The sequence below is a fragment of the Leopardus geoffroyi genome, chromosome B3 (genome assembly GCF_018350155.1).
Source record: "Leopardus geoffroyi isolate Oge1 chromosome B3, O.geoffroyi_Oge1_pat1.0, whole genome shotgun sequence".
NCBI lineage: Eukaryota > Metazoa > Chordata > Mammalia > Carnivora > Felidae > Leopardus > Leopardus geoffroyi.
In genome coordinates this window covers 108433117-108458424 of record NC_059337.1, presented here as the reverse complement: position 1 = coordinate 108458424, position 25308 = coordinate 108433117, and the positions used below count along the sequence as shown (strand labels likewise).

The 25308-nt window shown below is 39.4% G+C and overlaps 1 long non-coding RNA gene across 1 annotated transcript in view; it reads left to right on the top strand.

Moving 5' to 3' along the window:
• Positions 1-25308, top strand: part of LOC123583955 — a 71976-nt gene that overhangs the window by 852 nt on the left and 45816 nt on the right. The window lies entirely within an intron of this gene.

The following is a 25308-nucleotide window of genomic DNA, read 5'->3' as shown; positions in this document are numbered from 1 at the left end:
ATTTTACATAGAGTGGCCATAGAAGTCTTCGTTTAAAAAGATGACATTTGAGGAGCACCTGGGTGGCTCAGTCAGTTAAGCGTCTGACTTTGGCTCAGGTTGTGATCTTGTGGCTTGTGAGCCCCACGTTAGGGTCTGTGCTGACAGTTCGGAACCTGGAGCATGTTTGGATTCTGTGTCTCCGACCCTCCCCTGTCTGTCTGACCCTCCCCTGTCTGTCTGTCTCTATCTCAAAAATAAATAAAACATTAAAAAAGTAATAATAAATAATAAAAAAATAAAAAGATGACATTTGAGGAAAACCTGAAGGAAATGAGGGTGTAAATCTTGTGTATATTGGGGGAAAGTGTTATAGAGAGAGGAAACAGCAAATTCCCAGACTTAGGAGATACCTGGAGTGTACAGGGAACCACAAAAAGTCCATTGTGGTTGAAGCAGAGTACACGAGGGGAGGTTGTCCAAGATGACATTTGAGAGATGATGTGAGGTCAGACCAAATAGAGTTTTAAAAGTCATAGTTTGGAGTCTGCCTTTGATTCTGAGTGAGATGGAAACCATTAGGGGGTTTTTCAGCAGACAAAGGGCATGATTGAATTATTATTTATCAGGATAACCCTTTGAAGGAAATAAACTGTAGAATGGTAAGAGCAGATAAGAGGAGCAGGGGAGTGAGGATCAGGGAGGAATCATTTAGGAGACTGCTGAGAGAGAACAAGTTGAGAGATTATGGTGGCTTGAACCAGGCTGTCAGCAATAAAGGTGGTGAGGAGTGGGCAAATTCTAGCTATATTTTGAAAGCAGAACCAACAGTTCTGGTTGATAGATGAGGTGTATTGCCTAAGAAAAAGAGAGGAGTCTGGGATCATTTCAAGGTTTGGGGTCTATGTAACTGAAAGGAAGGAATACATCTGAGAAGCTTAGTGAAAAAGAAGAGAATGTGGAAGGAGTATATTTGAGGGATATCAGGAGTTCAGCTTGGGATATATTGTTAGAGACGTCTATTAGACATCCAAATGGAGATGTCAAGTGAGCAGTGGGATGTATAAGTCCAAAGTGCCAAGGATGGGTTTGGGCTAGAGATATAAATTTTGGGGTCATAAGGATATACATGGTATTTGAAGCTATGAGGCTTGATGGATTTACCTAGACAGTGTGACTGAGTATAGGACCAGGTGAGTATGGAGAGAGCAATCATCTATTTGGAATGTTGCCAATGAGTAAAATGAGGCAAATTGAAAACTGGATTTCACCATGCACAAGTTATCATTAATTTTCATAAGAGCAATTATCTGGAGTCTAGTAGAGTCTAGAGCAAAAGCCTGTTGGAGTGAGTTCAGGACAGAATGGAGACATTGGAGACAGTAAATAAAAGCACTTCTCTAAAGAAGACATCCGGATGGCCAACAGGCACATGAAAAGATGTTCAACGTCGCTCCTTATCAGGGAAATACAAATCAAAACCACACTCAGATATCACCTCACGCCAGTCAGAGTGGCCAAAATGAACAAATCAGGAGACTATAGATGCTGGCGAGGATGTGGAGAAACGGGAACCCTCTTGCACTGTTGGTGGGAATGCAAATTGGTGCAGCCGCTCTGGAAAGCAGTGTGGAGGTTCCTCAGAAAATTAAAAATAGACCTACCCTATGACCCAGCAATAGCACTGCTAGGAATTTATCCAAGGGATACAGGAGTACTGATGCATAGGGGCACTTGTACCCCAATGTTCATAGCAGCACTCTCAACAATAGCCAAATTATGGAAAGAGCCTAAATCTCCATCAACTGATGAACGGATAAAGAAATTGTGGTTTATATACACAATGGAATACTACGTGGCAATGAGAAAAAATGAAATATGGCCTTTTGTAGCAACGTGGATGGAACTGGAGAGTGTGATGCTAAGTGTAATAAGCCATACAGAGAAAGACAGATACCATATGGTTTCACTCTTATGTGGATCCTGAGAAACTTAACAGAAACCCATGGGGGAGGGGAAGGAAAAAAAAAAAAAAGAGGTTAGAGTGGGAGAGAGCCAAAGCATAAGAGACTGTTAAAAACTGAGAACAAACTGAGGGTTGATGGGGGGTGGGAGGGAGGGGAGGGTGGGTGATGGGTATTGAGGAGGGCACCTTTTGGGATGAGCACTGGGTGTTGTATGGAAACCAATTTGACAATAAATTTCATATATTAAAAAAATAAATAAATAAAAGCAATTCTTTCAAAAATATTCACTTTAAAGAGGAGAGAAATGACATGATAGCCGGATAGAGAGATAGGATCAAGAGAGAAATTAAGAAACATTTCTTAAAGGATAACGGACGTGATAAAAATGCACATTTCTTAGGTGCATAGCTCTGTAATTCACAACCAAACACACGGGCTAGCACCCATTTTCCGTTTACAAGTCCCTACCCACCTCAAGGGCAACAACTATCCTGACTTCTAAAACCATAGATTCATTTTGCCTGTGTCTGTACTTCAGTAAATGGAATCAGATCATTCACGCTCATGTGTATTTGTATCTGTAGTTACGTTTTAACCATTCTTATTGCTGTGTACCAATCCATCATTGTGAATATATCAAGATTTATTTATCTGTTCTCCTGTTGCGTGGCAATTGGATATTTTCCATTTGTATTCTCTATTTGTCGTTTCTTTTCTATTTGTAGTTTCCCCAGGTGGAATTACTGGGGCATAAAGTATGCATATATCCATCTTTAGTATTCCGAAATGGTTTTACCAGTTTACTGTCTCACCAGCATGGTAAGAGAGACTTTATCAGTAATAGGAGTGATATTATATCTATCTGTCACTCCTTTGTCTTGTATCTCCTTTTGTTGAGAACTAAAGTAGTGGAGAGGGGCGATACTTATTGGGGCCCCTCAAAACCTTAAGGATAAGATTCTACTGCTCACAGGGTTCTCCTGATGACTGACCAACTGTAAAGTGCTAGCACCATGCCTAGCACAGGACAGGAATACAGAATGTGTTAGTTGTGGCTCTTATTTTGTAGTCATCTTCTCAGACCTGCCTCCAGGCAGAGGTAAAGTAAAGCAGTGATGACTGCACATGCCTCCTGCTCCAACTCCTGCTTATCCATCCAATCTTGCTTTGTAGGGTTGGGAAAAGATGAGGACTCCAAATGTTTCAGTGACTGTACTGTAGGGCCACGAATGACACGAGGCTCAAATACTCCTTTCTGTAACTTGCACTGCATCCTTTAACCAGACCAGGCATTTCACCAGGGTGTTGGAGGGGCTGAGGACTGGTAATGCCCTAACTCTGTTAGGTTTCATTGTAAAATAAATCTTCTAATGTACTAGGAAAGATACTCAACCCAGGCACTGAAATTTTAATGGCAGAAATCCTGAGGAGGGCTAATTATACAGCTAGATATAATTTTTGCCTTTTGCAATTTTCTGGAAATGGTTATTGTTTATTTAGCCAATAAATTAAATATATTCTGGATGGATACTTGGGTGTCTCAGTCAGTTAAGCATCTGATTCTTGGTTTCAGCTCAGGTCCTGATCTCATGGATTGTGAGATTGAATCCTGCATTGGGCCCCATTCTCACAGCGTGGAGCCTGCTTGGGATTCTCTCTCCCTCTTTCTCTGCCCCTATCCAGCTCGTACGCTCTCTCTTTCTCTCAAAATAAATAAATAAGCTTTAAAAATATACTTCTGGATTAAAAAAAACATTTTCCAATATATGTATAAATCAGAAAGAAGTATATGTGACTGAAATCATCATTGCATCCGAGGAGATAAATTTATTTTTATACTGATTGTGTCTGATTACACCTTTTTCCCCCATACTGAAACATAATTTATGGAGTTTTTGAGAAACAATATCTTTCAGTGATATGATTTTCTAGGTAAAACGAAACGTTTCCCTATTTAAAAAAAAGTGTATTTCATATTTTGAGCAGTTTTATACTTAAATAAAAATTATAAACACAGCACAGAGAGTTACCACATACGCTATGCTCAGTTTCTCCTGCAATTAAGATACTAGTATAGTACATTTGTTATAATTAAAGAACTGATATCAATTTGTTAACTAAAGTTCATACTTTACTCAATGTCCTTAGTACGTACCTAATGTTCTTTTTCTATCCTAGGATCTCACCCAGGATACCATGTTACATTTAGTTGTTGTGTTTCCTCAGGCTTCTCTTGGCTGTGACATTGTCTAAACTTAATTTGTGTTTGAGGAGTACTGGTCAAGTATTTTGTAGAATGTGCCTTAAGTGGGGTTCATCTGATGTTTTTCTCATGATTAGACTGGGAGAGGGTTTTTGGGAGGAAGACCACAAAGATAAGAGCCATTTTCATCACATTGTATCAAGGGTCCATTCTATCAATATGGCCTATTACTATTGATGTTGACCTTGATCACTTGGCTGAAGTAGTGTGTCCTGTTTTCCACTGTAAAATTATGCTCTTTCCATACTGTGCTCTTTGTAAGGAAGTCACTATGCAAAGCCCACACAGAAAAAAGTGGGGAGATATGCTTCACCTCCTTGAGAGTAGAGTACCTACATAAATTATTTGGAGTTCTTCTGCAAGGGAGATGGGTCTCCGTGTCCTCATTTATTTATATATTCAGCCATTTATTTATAGACCCATAGATGTTTATGTTTATAACTTTGAGTTATAGTCCAATACCACATTATTTATTTTATTGCTCCTCAATTTGTTCCAGGTTTGGCTATTGGGAGCTCTTTGTGTTGGCTCTATATCCCTTTGACATCCCCCTCTCATTGTGTGTGTGTGTGTGTGTGCATGTGTGTGTGTGTGTTTTAATATTTTCTTAGTTTCTTTAACTATAAGATGCTCCAGGACCATCTTGTGTATTTCCTGACCTAGTCCTAGAATCAGCCATTTCTCCAAGGAGAAATTCCTTGGAGATGCCTTGGTTCCTCTTATTGGAGAATGATATTAGAAACTAAGATCTGGGGGCTCCTGGGTGGTCCAGTTTGTTGAGCATCTGACTCTTGATTTCAGTTCAGGCCATGATCTTACAGTTCATGAGATTAAGCCCATCAGGAACCTGCTTGGGATTCTCTCTTTCCCTTTCTCTCTGCCACTCCCCCATTTGTGCTCATTGCACTTGCTCTCTCTCTCTCTCTCTCTCTCTCTCAAGATAAATAAACTTAATAAAAAAAGAAACTAAAGTCTGGGCTCTAAGAGTGCTCCTTGGTATTGGGGTGTCATTGGGGTTCTCAGCTCTGTCAGCTGACAAAATGAGGAAATATACTTGTGTATACTAACTCTTGTACATACACAAACTTATAAATATCTTTATATGTAACCATATGTATCTATGTTAAGCTAAATATGTGCTCATACTGATAGGTCCAAATCTAATCCATTACCACATGGAACATTCTGGCCTCCTAACTTTTTTTATCTCTGAACTCCGACTCCAACAGTGTGAAATCTGGCTCTTTCTAATCCATTTATGTAATTGTTCAATTCCAGTGTATGGCACTATCAAAATTATTAACCTGAAACTCCATGGGAAACAACTTTCTATTCAACTAGAGTTACAGTTTGATATACATTTTCTCCTGCCTTCAGAGGTTTTTTTTCCTCCTTTTTTTATGAAGTATAATTAACATACAGTATTACATTCATTTTGGGTATACATATAATTCAATAATTCTATAAATCACTCAGTACTTTTTGAAGTATGCGTACTTTTTAAAAAAAGTTTATTTATTTTGAGAAAGAGAGAGACAAAGAGAGTGAGAAAGAGAACCAATGGGGGAGGGGCAGAGAGAGAGGGGGGACAGAGGATCCAAAGCAGGCTCTGTGCTGACAGCAGAGAGCCTGATGTGGGCTGAACCGTGAGATCAAGACCTGAGCCAAAGTCAGATGCTCAGCTGGCTGACGAGCCACCCAGGAGCCCCAAGGTAAGTGTACTCTTGATCCCCTTTATCTGTCTTACGCCTCCTCCCATCTACCTCCCCTCTGGCATCCATCAGTTTGTTTTCTGTGTCTAAGAGTCTCATTTTTTGTCTCTTTTTTTTTCTTTGCTCATTTGCTTTGTTTTTAAAATTCCATATGTGAGTGAAATCGTATGGTATTTGTCTTTCTGTGACTTACTTTACCCACCATTGTACCCTCTAGGTCCTTTCATGTTGTTGCAAATGGCAAGATTTCTTCTTCCCTCCCTCCCTGCCTTCCCTCCTTCTTTCCTCCTTTCCTTTCCTTTTACTCTTTTTTAATTGAGTATAGTTGACACACAATGTTATATTAATTGCAGGTGTACAACATAGTGATTTAACAAGTTCATACATTATGCTATGTTCACTATAAGTATAGCTACCCTCTGTCACCATGCAACACTACTACAATATGATTGACTGTGTTCCTTATTCTGTGCCTCTTATTCCTGTGACTTACTCACTTCATAACTGGAAACCTGTATCTCCCACTCCCCTTCACCCATTTTCCCCATCCCCTCACCCCCTCTGGCAGCCATCAGTTTGTTCTCTGTATTTGTGGGTGTCTTTCTGTTTTTTGTTTGTTTATTTATTTGATTTTTTTAGATTCCACATGAGTGAAATCACATAGTATTTTTCTTTCTCAGTCTGACTTATGTCACTTATCATAATACTCTCCAGGTCCACCCATGCTGTTGCAAATAGCATGATCTCATCCTTTTTATGGCTGCATAATATTCCTGTGTGTGTGTGTGTGTGTGTGTGTGTGTGTGTGTGTGTGTGTCCCACATTTATCCATTAGTCTATTGATGGACACTTAGGTTGTTTCTACATCTCAGCTATTGGAAATAATGCTGCAATAAACATAGGGGTGCATTTATCTCATTAGATTAGTGTTTTCATTTTCTTTTTAAAAAATGTTTGTTTATTTTTGAGAGAGAGAGAGAGCGGGGGAGGGGCAGAGAGAGACAGAGAGGGAGACAAAGAATCTGAAGCAGGCTCCAGGCTCCAAGCTGTAAGCACAGAACCCAACACAGGGCTCAAACTCACGAATGGCGAGATCACGACCTCAGCCAAAGTTGGACTCTCAACCGACTGAGCCACTCAGGCACCCTAAGGATTAGTGTTTTCATTTTCTTTGGGTAAACACCCAGTAGTGAAATTATTTTTAATATTTTGAGGAACCTCCATACTATTTTCCATAGTGACTGCACCAGTTTGCATTCCCACTAGCAGTGCATGAGGGTTCCTTTTTCTCTACATCCTTGCCAACATTTGTTGTTTCTTGTGTTTTTGATTCTAGCCATTCTGATAGGTGTGAGGTGACATCTCATTATGGGTTTGATTTACATTTTCCTGATAATTACTGATGTTGAGCCTCTTTTCATGTGTCTGTTTGTCATCTGTATGTCTTCTTTGGAAAGATGTGTATTCAGGTTCTCAGCCCATTTTTTTAACTGGATTATTTGCTCTTTTTGATGTTGAGTCAAGCTCTTTATATATTTTGGATATTAACCCCTTAATGGATATGTCATTTGCAAATATCTTCTCCCATTCACTAGGTTGTCTTTTTGTTTTGTTGATGGTTTCCTTGACTGTGCAGAAGCCTTTTATTTTGATGTGTTCCCAATAGTTTATTTTTGCTTTTGTTTCCTTTGTCTGGGGAGATATATCTAGAAAAATGTTTCTACATATGATGTCAAAGAAATTACTGCCTATGTTTTCTTTTAGGAGTTTTATGGCTTCAGGTCTCACATTTACGTCTTTAATCCACACTGAGTTTATTTTTGTGTATGGTATCTAGAAAGTGGTCCAGTTTCATTCTTTTACGTGTTCTTTTGCCTTAGGTCTTACAGACTCCACCCATTTCCAAAATTACTTAGATCAGCACCTTTACCCCTACCTCCTTCAGTGAAGTTGTTTCAAATATTTTTAACACGGTCTGATTGTTCTGTCACTTTCTGCATTCCATTCTAGGATCCCTTGACCTCTGAAATCGTTTTTAAATTTGCATGCATTCAGGTTGACTCTTTGTACTGTAAATGAAATTCTGTGGGTTTTGACACATGTGTAGTGTCACGTACCCACAATTACATACAGAATAGTTTCACCACCCTAAGAAATTGCCTGTGCTTAATCTGTTTAACTCTTCCTCCTCTCTCTCTGAGCCCCTGGGAATCACTGATACCTTTCCTGTCTCTATACTTTTGCCTTTTCCAGAAAGTCATATAAATGGAATCATATGGTATTTAGCCTTTTTAGACTAGCTCTTTTTACTTAGCACCATGCATTTAAGATTCATCCATGCCTTTGGGGGCTTAAAAGCTCATTTCTTTTTACCCCTGAATAATATTTCCTCGTATGCATGTGCCACAGTTTGTTTATCCATTCACCTATTGAAGGACATTTTGGTTGCTTCCAGTTCTTGGTAGTTGTACATAAAGCTGCTATAAACATTCGTATGCAGGTTTTTGTGTGGACATAAATTCTCAAATCAGTTGGGTAAATACCTAGCTGAGTTATATGGTAAATTGCTGAGTTAAGTGGTAAAACTATGTTTAGCTTAGCTGCACTATTTAGCTAACATGCCACTGCTCAAAATCAGGTGGTGACCATCCCACAATTGTCGACAGCCGTCACTGTCAGTTATCTGTTTCTTTTACCCCATTCAAGTTCTTGCACGTGAATATAGTTCCTGAACTTCTCTCCTATGTCAGAATAATCATTCTATGTACTTTGCAACGTCTTTTCATATACACGATGGCAGTCGCAGTACAGTAACTCAACCTGTTCAAGGGAGAATCCTTCCCCTGCCCCTGACCTACAACCTGATACTGGGAATCCTTTCACCTGTGAAAGAGGATACTGGTAGCACCTATATAAACCTACCTCAATGTGTTGTGAAGATTTAGTGAGTGTTTAGAGCAGAGTCCTTCTTTGACCAAGCCTCACTGTTGTCTGAAGGATCTGCCAAGATTAGAATGTGAATTTGTTCATTCCTATTCCTGTGCTTCTTCCACTAGAGATAACACCCCAACTTCATTTTCCTGTTACCCAGCCAATATGTGGACCTCACTGACACCCAAGCAATTGATCTAACCAGTCAATTTAGGAAAGCCTCTGGTAACTTCTGTGTATATGTATGGTAGGCAAGGGATTTGCTTTTAGTTAAATAGGAATGCCTAGTAGCCATTGGCAAAAATAGTCTTCTCTCACCTTTAAATGGAAGGAAAAGGACAACAGACTTTCTTTCAAGGTATAGACTTGCAGATCAATGAATGGGCTAAGCACTGAAGTAGTTCAGTGATCCATAGATTAAACTGCCTGAACATGAATTAGTGCATTAAACTCTATGGACACAAAATGGATCTGTTCAGAAACAAGTTTGGGCGGTTCATGTCTGGTACATAGCGTTTTCAGAATAAGGTTTAATTTTTAAAAGAGGTTTTAGAGCTCTGTATCCCAGCCAGAGAATGCTTATCTGCTTTATGCTAGTTTTTACCTGCAGAGTTTTTGTCTTTGTGACATCATTTATTTGCTCCTGTATTTTAAAATGCATTGCACAATGGTGGGAACTCATCTAAGAAAGTTAATCATACCCTGGCAATCCTTGAGCATGCTGGTAGTTACTGAGAAGATTTTAAGAAGGATGTTATATCAATACACTAAGTCTTCTGTATGGTCAGGCTGATTTCCTATGATTGGTTGGTTGAACAGTGAATGTGCAAAAAAATCCTAGAGAACTGACAGGTGGAGATTAATACTGTGTTAGCAAGATCAGCAAACAAAAAAATCCACAAATGCTTTCACACACACATGCTCATATATGTGTGCACACACATACACACAAGCACGCACAAACATATCTTCGTTGATATCTGTTTGGCCTGGACTAGTTGTATGTGTGGGACGTGACTGGTACTATCAAAAAGGATCACCAGGTTTCCAAATCACTTGCAATGACTAATATCAGTTAAAAATGCTTGAATTATCCAATTGATCAGGGTCACAGTCTAGTCTGGAAAACATTTATAGATAAAATTATATTCTAAACATACTAATAATTTAAATATATGAATATATTTATATATAAAGATATAAATGTTGCCATTAAATATTTAATAAATCATCCAGGGTTCTTTTTACAACTGTAATGTGAAGGATAGCTCTCTACCGGGTGGGTCAAATGTTTATATCGTGAATATTGGTATTAGGACTCAGGTATTTCTTGACCTGCATACTCCTATCAGGAAAAGCACAAGGTGTAGAATTTTTTATTCATGCATTCACATAGTTTATTCACTGTACAAATATTTAGCACTTACAATGTACCTGGCATTGGTCATGTTACTGGGGAACAGATAATCCAATGGTTGCTTGGGGGAATTGAAACAGTTATAAAGCCAAGTGATTTGATTGACTAAATGTTTTTATTTAAAGTTGAAGGCTCAGGAATATTAAGCAACCAAAACTTTTTGACCAGTTTTACCTGTGCACACCCAATATGCACACACATACCTTCTACCAAATCTCTCTCGGCATCATTACCTGCTTTCCAACCATTGCCTGTTGGCTATAACTCCAACAGGTGTATTGGCCATAATTGACAAACTGAATGGCTTATAAATGCAAAAAAAATCCTAATCTATTCACTTCATCTACTCTGTAGGTACAACGAGAGTCAAATAAATGTCATGTCATACCAAACAATGAGGTATATGGCTTTAAATTTTCATTTAAACATATCAAATGGACCCAGAAATGATAACAACAGAGGCAGGTGAACATTCCTTACAACCCCTTTCTACTGTCTATTTTCTGGCATTGTTTTCAGATGACTATATGGTAAATGTGTTTCATTCCCTGCTAGTAGATTTGCAGAACACATTATTTAATTTTAATGAAGAAGTTTTACATCCAAATAGCTGTAAGACAAGCAGATTTTGCTTTCTTGCAATTTTATTAGTAAAAAATGAAGGTATCAATATTGAAAAGTCACAAATGTGAAGTTTTGTTTGTTTTTACCAATATAAAGTTTTTTTTTAAAAATTTTTAATGTTTATTTATTTTTGAGAGAGACACATACACACAAAGTGTGAGTGAGGGAGGGGTAGAGAGAGAGAGAGGGAGACAGAATCTGAAGCAGGCTCCAGGCTCTGAGCTGTCAGCACAGAGCCCAACATGGGGCCCGAACACACAGATTGTGAGATCATGACCTGAGCCGAAGTCAGATGCTTAACCTACTGAGCCACCCAGGCACCCCACTGCCAATATGAAGTTTTAAGTCAAATATCTGTATTCTCTTAAAGGAGAATATCCTTTCTGAAGCTTGGGAGTTGCCATTAGTGGACAAATTAGCTAAATAGACATTGGCAATGAAAGAAAATTCCCATTAGTTTGGTTAAATATTTTCGTTTGTTTGACTTCAGGTTTATTTCATTACAAAAATAGAAAAAAAAACCATGTAAGATTATAGAAGAATAAGAAAGAAAATAATTAACTTTGGCTCCCCCATGCAAATGATTCTGATGTGCTTCACTGGACACAAGACGTAGCCTGAGACTCCAAGAAGCTGGTTCCTTTCCTCGGCTTGGCAGAGCATCTGTTTCTCACAGAAGCCTGAAAAAATACCCAGCTCTGTGGATTGCTGGGGTTCATTTCTGGTCATTGCACTAGCATGGAACAAAGTGTAACCACGTAATAAGTATGTGGGGGATGGAATGCTGTAGGGGGTTGTGTTAAGTACACTCCAAATTCTATGTATGCTCAGTGCTATGGAATGATTGTTTGGGTCCCCCTCCAATTCATCTGTTGAAGTCCCAATCTCCAATACGATATGTGGAGGTGGAACTTTGGGAGTTAATTAGGTCATGAGGGTAGAGCCTCCTTGAATGGAATTAGTGCCATTAGAAGAAGAGACATGAGAGAGATGATCTTTGTCTCAGTCATGTGAGGACATAGCAAAAAGATGACCATATGTAAATCAGGATATGGTCCATTACAGAACCAAACCATTCTCGCACCCTGATCTCACACCTCACAGCTTCCAGAACTGCAAGATATAAGTTTCTGGGTTTTTTTCAGTCACCCGGTCCATGGTATTTTGTCACACCAGCCTGAGGAGACTAAGACATTTTCGTACCGAAAAAAAAAAAAATCACACTGCATTCATGGCCCATGGTTGTACAAACAATAAGGAACACCGTGTCTGTTACTGCAAGAAAGCAAGTGTAAGAAAAGAACAATCTCTTCTTCAGACACAGAAGTAAAAATGCACATATCCAGTACAAAAGAAGGGGTGACTGTTCCTCTTAGTTCTGGCGATTTTATCTTTAATAATTCCAGAGAGGCGCTGACAAGCTGGAAGGTGAGGGCATGACTGTTGTGTTCCCTATTGAATGCACAACCTTGGTGTGGGGCACTCAGTGGACACGCGTAAATAGTTTTTGAGTAAATATGGGAGAGCAACTGGGACTGTGGTGGAGTTCTAAAATAGACCATGTAGTTAAATAAAATGAAGATATCTTCCTCTGGGAAAAAGAAGACTCAGGGCACGCAACGGTGCTCTTCAAAGCAGTTGAAAGAAATATGCAGAGGAGACCTCGACTCAATCTATGGAATAAAATAACTGCACAGACAGGAATTTATCATGACAGCTGCCTCCCATGGTAGAGAACCACCGGAACAGCTCTTGATATGTCTTGGCCACTTTAATTCTTAATTAGTTTCCACATCTTCCTTTCACTGGAGTGGCTCATCCATTCAATTATTCATTCGAAATATATACTGAACATCTTCAAAATACCAGGCGCCCTATTAGGTGCCAGAGAAACACCAGTGAACCTAACAGACATGACCTCTTCCCTCATTCAGTTTATAAGCTAGTGAGCAATGAGATTGGTTATCATAGTGAATTGTTTGGAAAGAAGCTACATGATCACTTGTTGAGGGTAGCGAAAAGGGAAATTCTGAATCACACATCAGGGCCAGGCAAAATGATCTTGCGAGTTCTTCTAAGTCTGGAGACTCCTGGGATTCTTCGTTTTCTCCCTGGATTCCCGTCTCTTAAGGACCCTATGATGACCTGGGATTCATTATGTTCACCTTCATCCTCCTCACCTCCACTTTCAAGTCACTGTTGAATTTTGACCTTTCTAATTCTAGTTTCCACACTCCTATCACAAGGTCAGCCTCATGGTTGCTGACATCTCCTAACTGGGCCCATGTCCCTAGTCCAGCAGAGTGCAAATGACAGAGTGCAACATTCCAGGAGACCCTAATGCAACTTTTCTGCAGATCATAGGCTGAAAAACATAATTCTGTAGTGGATTGAATGATGACTCCCGAAAAGATATGTCTATGCCCAAATCCTTGGAACCTGGGAATGTTATCTCATTTGGAAAAAGTCTTTGCAGACATAATTAAGTTAGGGATCTTGAGATGAGATCATTCTGGATTCCCCAGGTGAACCCCAAGTGTAAAGACAAGTGTCCTTATAAGAGACAGAAGAGGAAAAGAGAGAGGAGAAGGTGATGCAAAGACAGAGGCAGAGACTGAAGTGATATGGCCACAAGACAAGGAAGAGGAGGATTGTTGACAGCCAGCGGGGGCTGCGAGAGGCAAGGAAGGGTCCTTCCAGAGAGCCTCCAGAGAGCCTGCAGCCTTGCTGGCACCGTGATTTTGGACTTCTGGCCTCCAGAACTTAGAGAAAATAATTTTCTGCTTTTTAAAAGCTACCCAGTTTCTTGGGGCGCCTGGGTGGTTCAGTCAGGTAAGCATCTGACTTTGGCTCAGGTCATGATCTCACAGTTCATGGGTTTGAGCCCTGTGTTGGGCTCTGTGCTGACAGCTCACAGTCTGGAGCCAGGAGGCTGCTTTGGATTCTGTGTCTTCCTCACTCTCTACCCCTCCCCAACTAGAGCTCTCTCTCAAAAGTAAATAAATTAAAAAAAATTTTTTTTAAAAAGCTACCCAGGTTCTGATATTGGTTGCAGCAGCCTGAGGAAACTAACGTATTATGCCTTCTACTATCCAAAACAACCAATTTCTCACGAAGCTGTCAGGTGGGGGGGGGGGGGGGGGTCTTGCTAAATGCAAATGTGACCATTTCTTACCCCTGCTTTAGGCCCTCTGTTGTCTCTATGCAGCCTGTAGAGGCCCTTCCTTTCCTGGCTCTGACTCCAGGAAAGACTGCATTCTCTTGAGTGACACACTCCCTGGGGGTACACAGGTGATGTTCAACTCACAGCACAATGGAATTAATGCCATTTGCCCTCCCACTCAAGAATTAATGTCACAATGGAACTGAGATGACTGATGTGTGATGATGATTATAGGGGATAGACACTCTGATTTAATTAAACATAACAAAATCAGAAAAGAAACCATTTTCAAAGTACCACATGCTATTAGATTACTTAAAACTCACCCCTGCTGATCACACTCTGCTGGCCGCCTGCTATCACCCGGTGTCTGCCTTTCTCTCAAGCTTTTTCTCCCCTGAGCATATTATGCTTTGGCAATGTCAACTTGCTTCTAGTCCCTCAGATGCAACTTGTTCATTCAGGCCTCTTGGCTTTGCACATCCTCTTCCTTTTGTTTGGAATGCCCTTCCACCCTTAGCCACCTTTTAACTCCTTTTTGTTTTTTTAAATGTTAATTTATTTTTGAGAGACAGAGAGACAGAGCACAAACAGGGTAGGGTAGGGGCCAAGAGAGAGGGAGACACAGAATCCGAAGCAGGCTCCAGGCTCTGAGCTGTCAGCACAGAGCCCGACATGAGGCTTGAACTCACAAACTGTGAGATCATGACCTGAGCTGAAGTTGAACCCATAACTGACTGAGCCACACAGGGTCACTTTTTTTTTTTTTTTTGAAAGAGAGAGATTGCATGTGTGCACACAGGAGATGAGAGAGGGGCAGAGGGAGAGACAATCCTAAGCCGGCTCCAAGCCCAGCATGCAAGCACAATGCAGGGCTTGATCTCATGATGGTGAAGTCAAGAATCGGATGCTTAACCAACTGAGCAACCCAGGGGCCCCTCCTATTCATTTTTTATTTTTATTTTTTTTAATTTTTTTTTAATGTTTATTTATTTTTCAGACAGAGAGAGAGACAGATTATGAACGGGGGTGGGTCAGAGAGAGAGGGAGACACAGAATCTGAAACAGGCTCCAGGCTCTGAGCTGTCAGCACAGAGACTGACGCGGGGCTCGAACTCACTGGCTGAGAAATCATGACCTGAGCCGAAGTCGGACGCTCAACCAACTGAGCCACTCAGGCGCCCCCTTATTCATTTTTTAAAGCCAAATTCATATGCCATTTACTTTAGAAAGACTTTTTGCCTCCTTAAGATTTGATCAATTCCTCTCTTATGTAATGAACTTTTTATAAAATATAAAGACTTATTCTACATATTCTACTATACTATAATCCTTTGTTTATTTGTCCATTTCCTTGAAGCCCAGGCCATTTAAAACTCATCTTAGTATTCTGTGTCTAGCACAGAGATGAAACTCAGTATGAGTCTCCTGAATTATATTGATTCAGAATTTACACTCTGGAGTTGGTGATCACGTTTGAGGCTTGTGATACTTCTTTTGCGATGAAAATAGCACAGATATCAATATTTAATTGAATTTTTCATGATTTTAAGGGAGCAGTTGTGAGAGGCTGGTAGAGAGACTGAAGAAAATGTACGTATTTTGGGGGGGGCACTCAATTATTAGGTAGCAATACTGGGTTTTGCACAATTACTCTGAGAATGGAGAACATGATGATCTCCTTTTATGAAGACCTGGTGATAAAATAGAAAAAGAGTGACTTCTATTCGCCACAAAAAGAAACAAAAATAGTTTTGAGAGTGAGACAGCGTTTTCTCTTCATGCTTCACATGCAGATTTGTCCTGGACCCTGGTCCTTATAAACTATCACCTGCCTGTGTCCCTGCAGGTAGTTTTCTCAGCCCTACCAGAACAGACCCACTTTTTCCCAGAGATACAGAAGGACATTGTGGCTCAGGGTTCCTTTGGGAACAGATGTTTGGAATAAAAATAATGCAACAGTACCATTTCCGTGAGTTCTCTAAATGGCTTGAAAGGACGTCTCTTGGTAAAAGCACCATTTCTATCCCTGTCCTAAAGCTGGGATGCTGCCTGAGCTATTTTTGGTGTTGTTTCCAGTTGCCGCTGGCCAGTGGCAGGATTTCACACTTGGCTGCCAGTTCTCATTACTGCCCACGGCTCCCTTTCTTGGTAAGGCTTCTCCTCCCAGGCTGACGTATGCGGAACTGCCTCTGCCTTGCTGGGCCAGGAAGATGCTTTGTACGGTCTGGTGTGTTTGTGTTTGACTAGGCAGAACCTGCACATCACTTTCCAGATTGATAGTGCTTTCTCCCCTAAGGCTGTAAGTGCAGGAGATTTAGCCACTTTCTTAGGGAGCTGCAGTCAGAAATGTATCCAGGTAAATGCAAATGAGGAGTTCTCTACCCCAGGACACTGAACTCTACGGATAACATCTGTAGGTTTCCTTCCACTCTGGCTTCAGGTGGGGCTTGGCCAAGCTGGGGGCCAGGCCAGTAGGATGTTGGAGGCAGGCAAGTGAGATCAGGATACATTTCCCCTGACTTCCTCCCTATGAGGTCGCCTCAGGCTGGCTGTGTTCCTTGACCCAAGTCACTGCTCTTCTCAAGGTGTTTCTCTGCACAGGACTCTCTTTTTCTGAGTTCCAGTAATTGTTGCCTCTTTGTTCTTTCAGCGCAGGTGTGGTAAATGCTCAACAGTCACTAATGTTGGCTTTCTGCGCAATCCCCTGTGTCCCTAAAGCCCACCCCCCCTGCCCCGCCCTCCACCACCTGACCTTTGAAATCTTCAAGGTGAATGTGCCATCTGTTCACTGTTGAGGTTCTTCTTGATACACTCACCTAAACTGGAGTTACACTAAAAAGCTTAATGAGCAGGGAGTTTTTTGGTTCCACGGGATTATTTGGTTTTAAGGAACAGAGACTCACTGAATGAACAGAGGGTTGACTGAAAGGAGGCAGCAAATAGAAAGACAAATGAAGTACAATAAAGGCAAGCCATCCCCCCTGAGAATTGGAAAGACTCTTATTTCTTGATCTTAACTCTTATAGTTTCTTGTCTCTATCACCTGTTCCATTTCCTCTAACAGAACATCTTCCTCTGCTTTCTCCCGCTTCTAATCCCCAAACTTCACCTTGTGCATGATTTTGTCTTATCAAGATAGGGACTTCATTTTTCACCTCTGACCTGGCAGCTGTCTTGTAATTAAGTAGAGATTATTGGATCATAAAACAAATTAATAAACTAACAAGATTGTAGTTATCAATGGGGAGATGAAAGCAAACTCAAACCCTTTTTGGGAGAGGTAGAGTTTACCCTTTTTGTAAACAATGAATGTTTACAAAAGATGGCAAGTTGAGTTGCTGAAGATATGCACTAATCTACTCCTATAGGATCATAAATGGTGATCACCCATATTTTTCAGAAATGAGGGTCAAGTCTTCCAGGCAATGGAAGAGAATGTTGTTGTTCTCAGACATGGTACTTTAGTGCCAACATGGAAGGCCAGAGTTTTCTGTACATGGCAAGCTACTGGCTCTGCCTCCTTCAAGCTGGTCTGAATGTCCCTGGAAGTTCAGGATATGTTTGAACCTTAAAATGGTAATAAAATATCCACAGCAGCTTCATAATGGTTGACTTTATTAGACCTCAGAAAGAATTTGACCTTCTTTCTGGTGCACCCAGACCATAAGTATGAATTAGTGACAAGAATGGAGGGCTCAGACTGCTTCATTTCAGCCAAAACGACATATTGCTGAAAAGATAATTTACTTGAATGTTCTTATTTTACATGAGGAAATTGAAGCCCAGGAAGTTTGAGTGACCTACTCATGGTCTCACAGAGAGTTGATGTCTACCACCCCGATTTCCCTACAGTTGATTACCTGTAGTACCAAAGATGTCTTTGAATGTAGGATTACAGAATAGAGGCAGCTTTCAGTGTGCATGGAAAACCCTTGAAGAGTGGTTTCCACAGTAGGTTGATAAGATGTGGCAGTAACCATATAATTTATTGTTCCAAATAAGACCATTTTGAAAGGGAAAATGAGTGCTGTCAATAATTGGGCCAGCACATCAGATATAACATCCGAGTGTCTCCCCAAATAAGAGGCCATTGCAGAGAAGTGGTAAAGAGGAAACTTTATGCTAATCCATGACTCCAGTGAAGCCTGAAGAATAGGTGCTTATATGACCCAGTCCTTGTCGGTGATGTTTACCAAGGTTCTGAGCCTCTAGTTGTTGAAATCTAGAAGAAAAGCTTGGGCTGAGACTCTTCATATAATTGGGGGTTTACTATTCCTTTTGGTGGGAAAGGGGAACCATTTATCTCCCAAATTATAGACCACTAGTCTGTTGGACAGCTCTCAGAAGTACTCTTGTCTTCTCAAATTATGGGGTCAAGTTTTTTAGTCTAGTACCTTGTGTAAGGAACAAAGAGGCTATAGTATCAATTCCACTACTGATTTTCTGTTTTATGTTATGAAAAAAAGTAGGTATGCGTAATAGAAATCCTTTCATAGTGCAGATCAATTCCCTCATTTATCTGACTCCATAAACAGGAGACCAAACTGTGTAATCTGTTTTCAGGTCACTGATCATTACTACTTTTTCTATGTCTGTGTCATGGCACCACTGTCAAAGTTTTGTGTGAATTGAACTACAGCCCTAAATTGTAGAAAATAGCACTGTGTTCTAAGTTCCTTATCTCTTCTCTCCAATATATATTTAACTTAACTTGTTACCATTATGCAAAAGAGTAGGATCCATGCCTTCCATGTGAGCAAAAAGGAAGACACATTCCTGCTGAGGGCTCGATTGCATTATTTCTTTTTTAATTTTTTTTAACATTTATTTATTTTTGAGACAGAGAGAGACAGAGCATGAACGGAGGAAGGGCAGAGAGAGAGGGAGACACAGAACCGGAAACAGGCTCCAGGCTCTGAGCTGTCAGCACCGAGCCCGACGCGGGGCTCGAACTCACGGACCGTGAGATCGTGACCTGAGCTGAAGTTGGACGCTTAACCGACTGAGCCACCCAGGCGCCCCTTGATTGCATTATTTCAAAACAGAAGCAAATGAACCTACTGGCTAATTTACAGGAAGAGCAATATGGCTAAAGAATACCAAAACTAAAGTCTCTCAACCAACAATCTTCCTCAATTAGTTGAAATATGAAACAACTCCATCAAATAGACCATTTATTCATTCATTTGTTCTTTCCTTCCATTCCTAACCCTTCAGTTCCTTTGGTCTGGCCCTGAGCTAGACACTAAGAGCTAGGTTAATTTATCATGTTAATTTTTGGTCTATTTTTCTTTTAATCTATCCTCCCTAACCTATCAAGAAAACTATTATGGAAAATTAGATGTCTTCCAGAAGACTTACTGAAGTTCTTTCATGATCAAGGCGGTCAGTTGTTAACACCTACGTTTAATATTTTTCATGTCAAAATCATATTTTCCATGTTGGCACAGAACTCTGCAGTGTCAACCAAGTACTTGTCTACATACAGGGCTAGATTCAATGCTTTCCTTTTGGTAAAATATTAGCCTAACTGCCAAGCACCCTCCTGGTGTGCGCCAGCACTGAAGAGGAATGACTTTCTCTCTGGCCAGTTCTGAAAGACAACTCTTCTTCCCTCATTCCTGCTTTCTGAAGTGCCTGGCTAAATCCCCATGGAGTCAGAAATAGTGTCTCCATACTTTCCAGTGACAAAAGATATCCTTTGACATTTTCCAAGGTTTCCCTTGCAACAACTGGTATTTGAAAGGGACAATCCAAAGGATGTTACCTGTTCTTTTTCCAGGTGCTCTCCCTGTGTTGAGCTAGGGCATTTTCTCAGCCACGGTGTCCACTCATACCTACATACCTTATGAGAAACCCTCAGGATTATATACAACGGAAGGCATTCCAAGACCTCATTTTTAATGACCTTATTTAATGAAATGTGCTATATATGGATGAAAATTAATGTTGAAATATGAAAATATATTTACATAGAATTTTATATCCTCTATGTAATAAAAGGAATCATATTTCTGTCATTTACTTTTCTACTTAAGAAAAGAGTATTAGTGCCTCGTAATCCTTCCAAGTCTAACATAGAGTCAGGCTCTTTCACATTTGACACCACTAGGAAAATATCAAAAGGAGAAAATCATGGGGAAGACACGGATTTAGATTTTTTAGTGTGTGATACTATGTAGGTAAATGGTAGCTTCTCCTGTATCATTGTCTCCATTCCTCCTAGTTTTGCGGAAATGGAGGTTATTGCTGGACCATTCTTTGTGCCTTAACCTCTGCAAGTTCCAAGTAGAGGATTCTACAAAGCTGTCATCTGTTGTTAACTCTACTGTAAATAGAGGACCAAGTAAAGTTTAAAACAAGACCACAACCAAGGTATGGAGTTTCTTGGAAGGTCATACTTTCTGTTTCCTTTTAGGAGAAAACATAAGCGTTGTACTTGGAAATTAAATTGTCAATATATTTTGAACCTCATTACTAGATGGTAACTAATTCTATGTAGTACGAGTTCCTCGCTCAGAAATTAAACATTAGGCTCTTTAAACAATCCAATATTTAAGTTGAGAGGAGTCATGGGAATAGAAGAAAGGAAAAGGACCATTTTGAAAAGAGATCATGTTGCAAGTAATTTGATATTAACACTAGTTAGACCACTGAATGTTGCCAATGATTTACCTTCTTTTCTAAATTAGAACAGGATAAAGATTATGCTCATAATACTTTCCTCTTAATTTGCATCCAGCTGTGCTCTCTCGAATGGGAGAGAAAAAGAGACAGGGATGCAGAAGGAATTAATTATCCACAACTGTGTGAGTTTTGTGGCAATATGTTACACTTTTAAACATATATGTACGTCTCTTCTGAAGGAGCCACAAAATTAAATTATCAAAAATAAATTTCTTACACAATTTCACATAATATTTCCAATGAAATGCCTTCCCTGAGTTACAATTTAATTTTATATCTTCAGGCTTTATATAGGATCAGTACACGTGAAGGTTCTCTAGAACACTTCCATAATTTTATAAAACTGTCATTGAAGAAATTATGTCTCATTGTTTAAGGACCACACAGCAATTCATCCTTGAATTCAGGTTAAAAAATTTTTAATTTTATGCAAATTATGCTTATTTTCTTTTATTAGAGAAAGGGACAATATAGCCCAATATATTCCTAGTTTTCTCAAAGCTGCTAAGAAACTCCAAATTAGAATCACTGCCCAGCTTTAGGAGTTCATTTAGTTCAAGTGCCTGGTGACTTTTATTTTCTTACTTTAAAAGCTGGCCATATATTTTTATTTTTATTTTTTTTTCAATATATGAAGTTTATTGTCAAATTGGTTTCCATACAACACCCAGTGCTCATCCCAAAAGGTGCCCTCCTCAATACCCATCACCCACCCTCCCCTCCCTCCCACCCCCCATCAACCCTCAGTTTGTTCTCAGTTTTTAACAGACTCCTATGCTTTGGCTCTCTCCCACTCTAACCTCTTTTTTTTTTTTTTTCCTTCCCCTCCCCCATGGGTTTCTGTTAAGTTTCTCAGGATCCACATAAGAGTGAAACCATATGGTATCTGTCTTTCTCTGTATGGCTTATTTCACTTAGCATCACACTCTCCAGTTCCATCCATGTTGCTACAAAAGGCCATATTTCATTCTTTCTCATTGCCACATAGTATTCCATTGTGTATATAAACCACAATTTCTTTATCCATTCATCAGTTGATGGGCATTTAGGCTCTTTCCATAATTTTGGCCATATATTTTTAAACATGATGATTCATATTAAATGTATTGAAATGAAAAGGTGGAAATATGAAAGAGATTATAGAGTAGGCATTTACATTCCTAAATTCTGTTTGGTTACTTCTTAAAAAAATTCTCATTATCCTAGAATCATGCAGTTTTTGCCAACATGAACATTATTTATAATGTTGAAATATAACTTCACTGATATTGTAAATGAGGATTATTATAAATAGCAAATTTTTAAAAAATATACACACACATTTTCTGTCACACCACTATTATTGGAGGTGATCATAAAATTAACTTCTAATCCTTTGGCAAATTGGTCAATGGTCAGGAATAAATATTGGTTGTTTTGTTAATGTATTTATTTTTAAACTTTACCAATATTATCTTCCTGGCTATTGGCCTTAAAAATAATTATGGATACAGATTTTGTTCACCTTGGTAAATGAATACATTCTTTCCTTTACCATGTCTTGATGGAGAAAGGAATATATTTACATGAAGTAAGTAGCAGACCGCCTGGGGAGAGATGAGTTTTAACTGAAAAGATGGAATTAGTTTTATGTGATAGCAGCTGTTCTGCAATATGTGTAGGAAAATCAATGAATTTTGATTCTTGCAGTACATATGCTCACAATTCCTCCTGACTTCCAATAAAAGTCATGCTTCTAGTTCCCAAGGGTACTCGCTTCAGAATATTACATGTAATAACTATAACTAAGAAAATATGTAATGATTTTATGGTTTACAATGTAAATGGATAGGCAGCCCAAAATTTCATCAACTTCTGCATCAGTTAGGATTGCATTTGGCTATATAGACCACAACAATAAAAGAAAATGCGCACACATAAATATAAAAACAACATTACACTGGCTGAAATAAGTAGAATGGTAATTCTCTTAGCCTCAGAGAAGATCTGAGATAGGCTCTCTGTGATTCATGTAGTGGCTCTACAACATCTTGCTACTCTGCCATCACCATTCTTTCACTTTTTTGGCCCATAATAGCTGCCTGCACTCCAGCCTTTGTAATTACATTCCAGTCAGAAGAAAGGAGGAAAAATGAAGAGTCTGCCTCCCTCCCTCCATCTGAACTGAATGCTTTTTTTTTTTTTTAATTCTCAAGTTAGTTAATATACAGTGTAGTCTTGGCTTTAGGAGTGGAATCCAGTGATTCATCACTTACACATAACACCCAGTGCTCATCCCAACAAGTACCCTCCTTAATGCCCATCACCCATTTTCCCCACCCCCATCAACCCTCAGTTTGTTCTCTGTATTTAAGAGTCTCTTATGGTTTGCCTCCCTCTCTGTTTACGTATGATTTTTCCTACTCTTTCTCTATAATCATCTGTTAAGTTTCTCAGATTCCACATCTGGGTGAAATCATGTGATATCAGTCTTTCTCTGACTGACTTATTTCGCTTAGCATAATACCATGAAGGGTCTGCCTCTCTCCATTTCAGGGAAACTCCCCAGAAGTTCCACATAAACAGTTCCACTTATACACATTAGTCAGAATTTAGTCACATGATCACATCTCGCTGCAAAGGAGGCTGGGAACTATTGTCCTTTAACTGAGCACATTGCTTTTCCAAATAAATGCAGGACTTTGTCACTACAGAAGAAGAGAGAATGGATATTGTGCCAGGCACTGTTTTGTTCACTGGATGAAGAACATATCATGTGACAGTTGGGGGCAGAGGTTTGGAGTCAGGCTGCCTGGTTTCAGATTCTGTCTCCTCCCATACTAGTTTTGTAGACTTGAGCAAGTAATACAAGTTTTCAGTGCCTCCATTTATAAAATGGAGTTGACAGTGGAAGCTAACCCATAGGGTTACGGATTGTAAGAATATAAATGACTTAATATGGTGCCTGACACATAGAAAATTATCGGCGAGAGCTATTAATGTGCTTTTAATGTATATCATCTCATTGATTCTTCAGAACAAGTCTGTGAAGTACAAACTCTTATCCTCGTTTTGCAGATAAAGAAGCTGAAAGCTATAGAGGTTAAAAAATCTCTCTATGTGCATCAGTTAGCAAACAGCAGAGACTAGACCACAGCCCAAGTCCCTTGACTCCAAATCCTTCCTCTTCTTACCATGCAGGCTGCTTTATTACTATACATTGGTTATGTGGTATCTCAGCAGTAAGAAAGCCCCAGGGTAGAAGGTCATGCACGTATCATGGACGTGAGGCACGGCATTTTCAGGATGTTCCTGTGCAAAACTGAAACCCACACAGAGTTGGTATGACAGAAGTAGCTGGAGCAGAACCAGTGTCTGTAGATCCTGGAGACAGGCGAGGTCAAGAGGATACAGAGAGTGCATAGAAGTTTTGACAAATATGGCTATTGATACTCCCTTAATAAGTCTTTTATAGCTATTAGCCTGCAGCTAGGTCAAATAGGATATTGCTTAGTTCATTGTTTAGTTTATTCTTACCCTTCCAGATTTAATAGCAGTAAATACATTTTGACCAAGGTATCATGTAGCTGGGGTTGCCAGGTAAAGCAGAGAATGACCAGTTAAATTTGAATTTCAAACAATGTGTGTGTATGGGTCAAATAGCTCATGGGCACCATGTTAAATTTGACTTTTGGGTAAGCAATGAATACCTTTTCTTACTGCAAATAGGTCTCAAATATTGCATAGGACATACCTGTGTTTAAAAAGTTGTTTGTTGTTTATCTGACATTCAAATTTAACTAGGTGCCCTTTCTTTTCTTCTCCTTAAACTTGCAACATTAGTGCTAACTCACGTGATTATTTAGGATTCTAGCTAAGCACCCAGAACTGGCTCCACACAAAAGCAGGCATATAACACATATGAATGAAGAAGGTAACAGACCTTTTCTACTTAAAAAATGTTCCCCATAAATTTGCAAGATTGGGGCTGAAATTTCTACCATTTGAATAATTTGCATTATGACATTTTTCGTTATGACAACTCCATAACTTGTTATGTTTTATTTGAGCATTGCAAAATCCTAGAAGTTAAATGAATGTATAAGTAGTCCCATTTTACAGATTAGAAATTTACAACTGAAAGATTAGGTGATTTGCCTGAGGTTACAAAACTGGTAAGTGACATAAAAGAGACTGAACATACATTTTGTGACTTGAGATTTCCTGCACTTTCTACATCAGTGGAGCTCAAATTTATTCAAGTGGCAGAGCCCCTAAAGCTTATGGTACTCCTTGTGGAACATCTGCTTCATTCACAAGACTACGTTATGTGTATATAATACAAAAATCAAAATAATAAGCACTTATAACCACATCAAAAATTGGCTGTTAAAATACAAATGAACCATCTACAATATTTCCGTAAATATTATCAAAGAAATTTACAATAATCCTATGAGACAGGTGCTAGTATTACCTTCCTTTTGTAGATGAGAAAACCCAGGAGTGCACTGGGTATCTTCGGTGACAAGCTCTTATTGTCAAATATACTTTACAAATAATGCTGTCTGAGGTTATTTCCA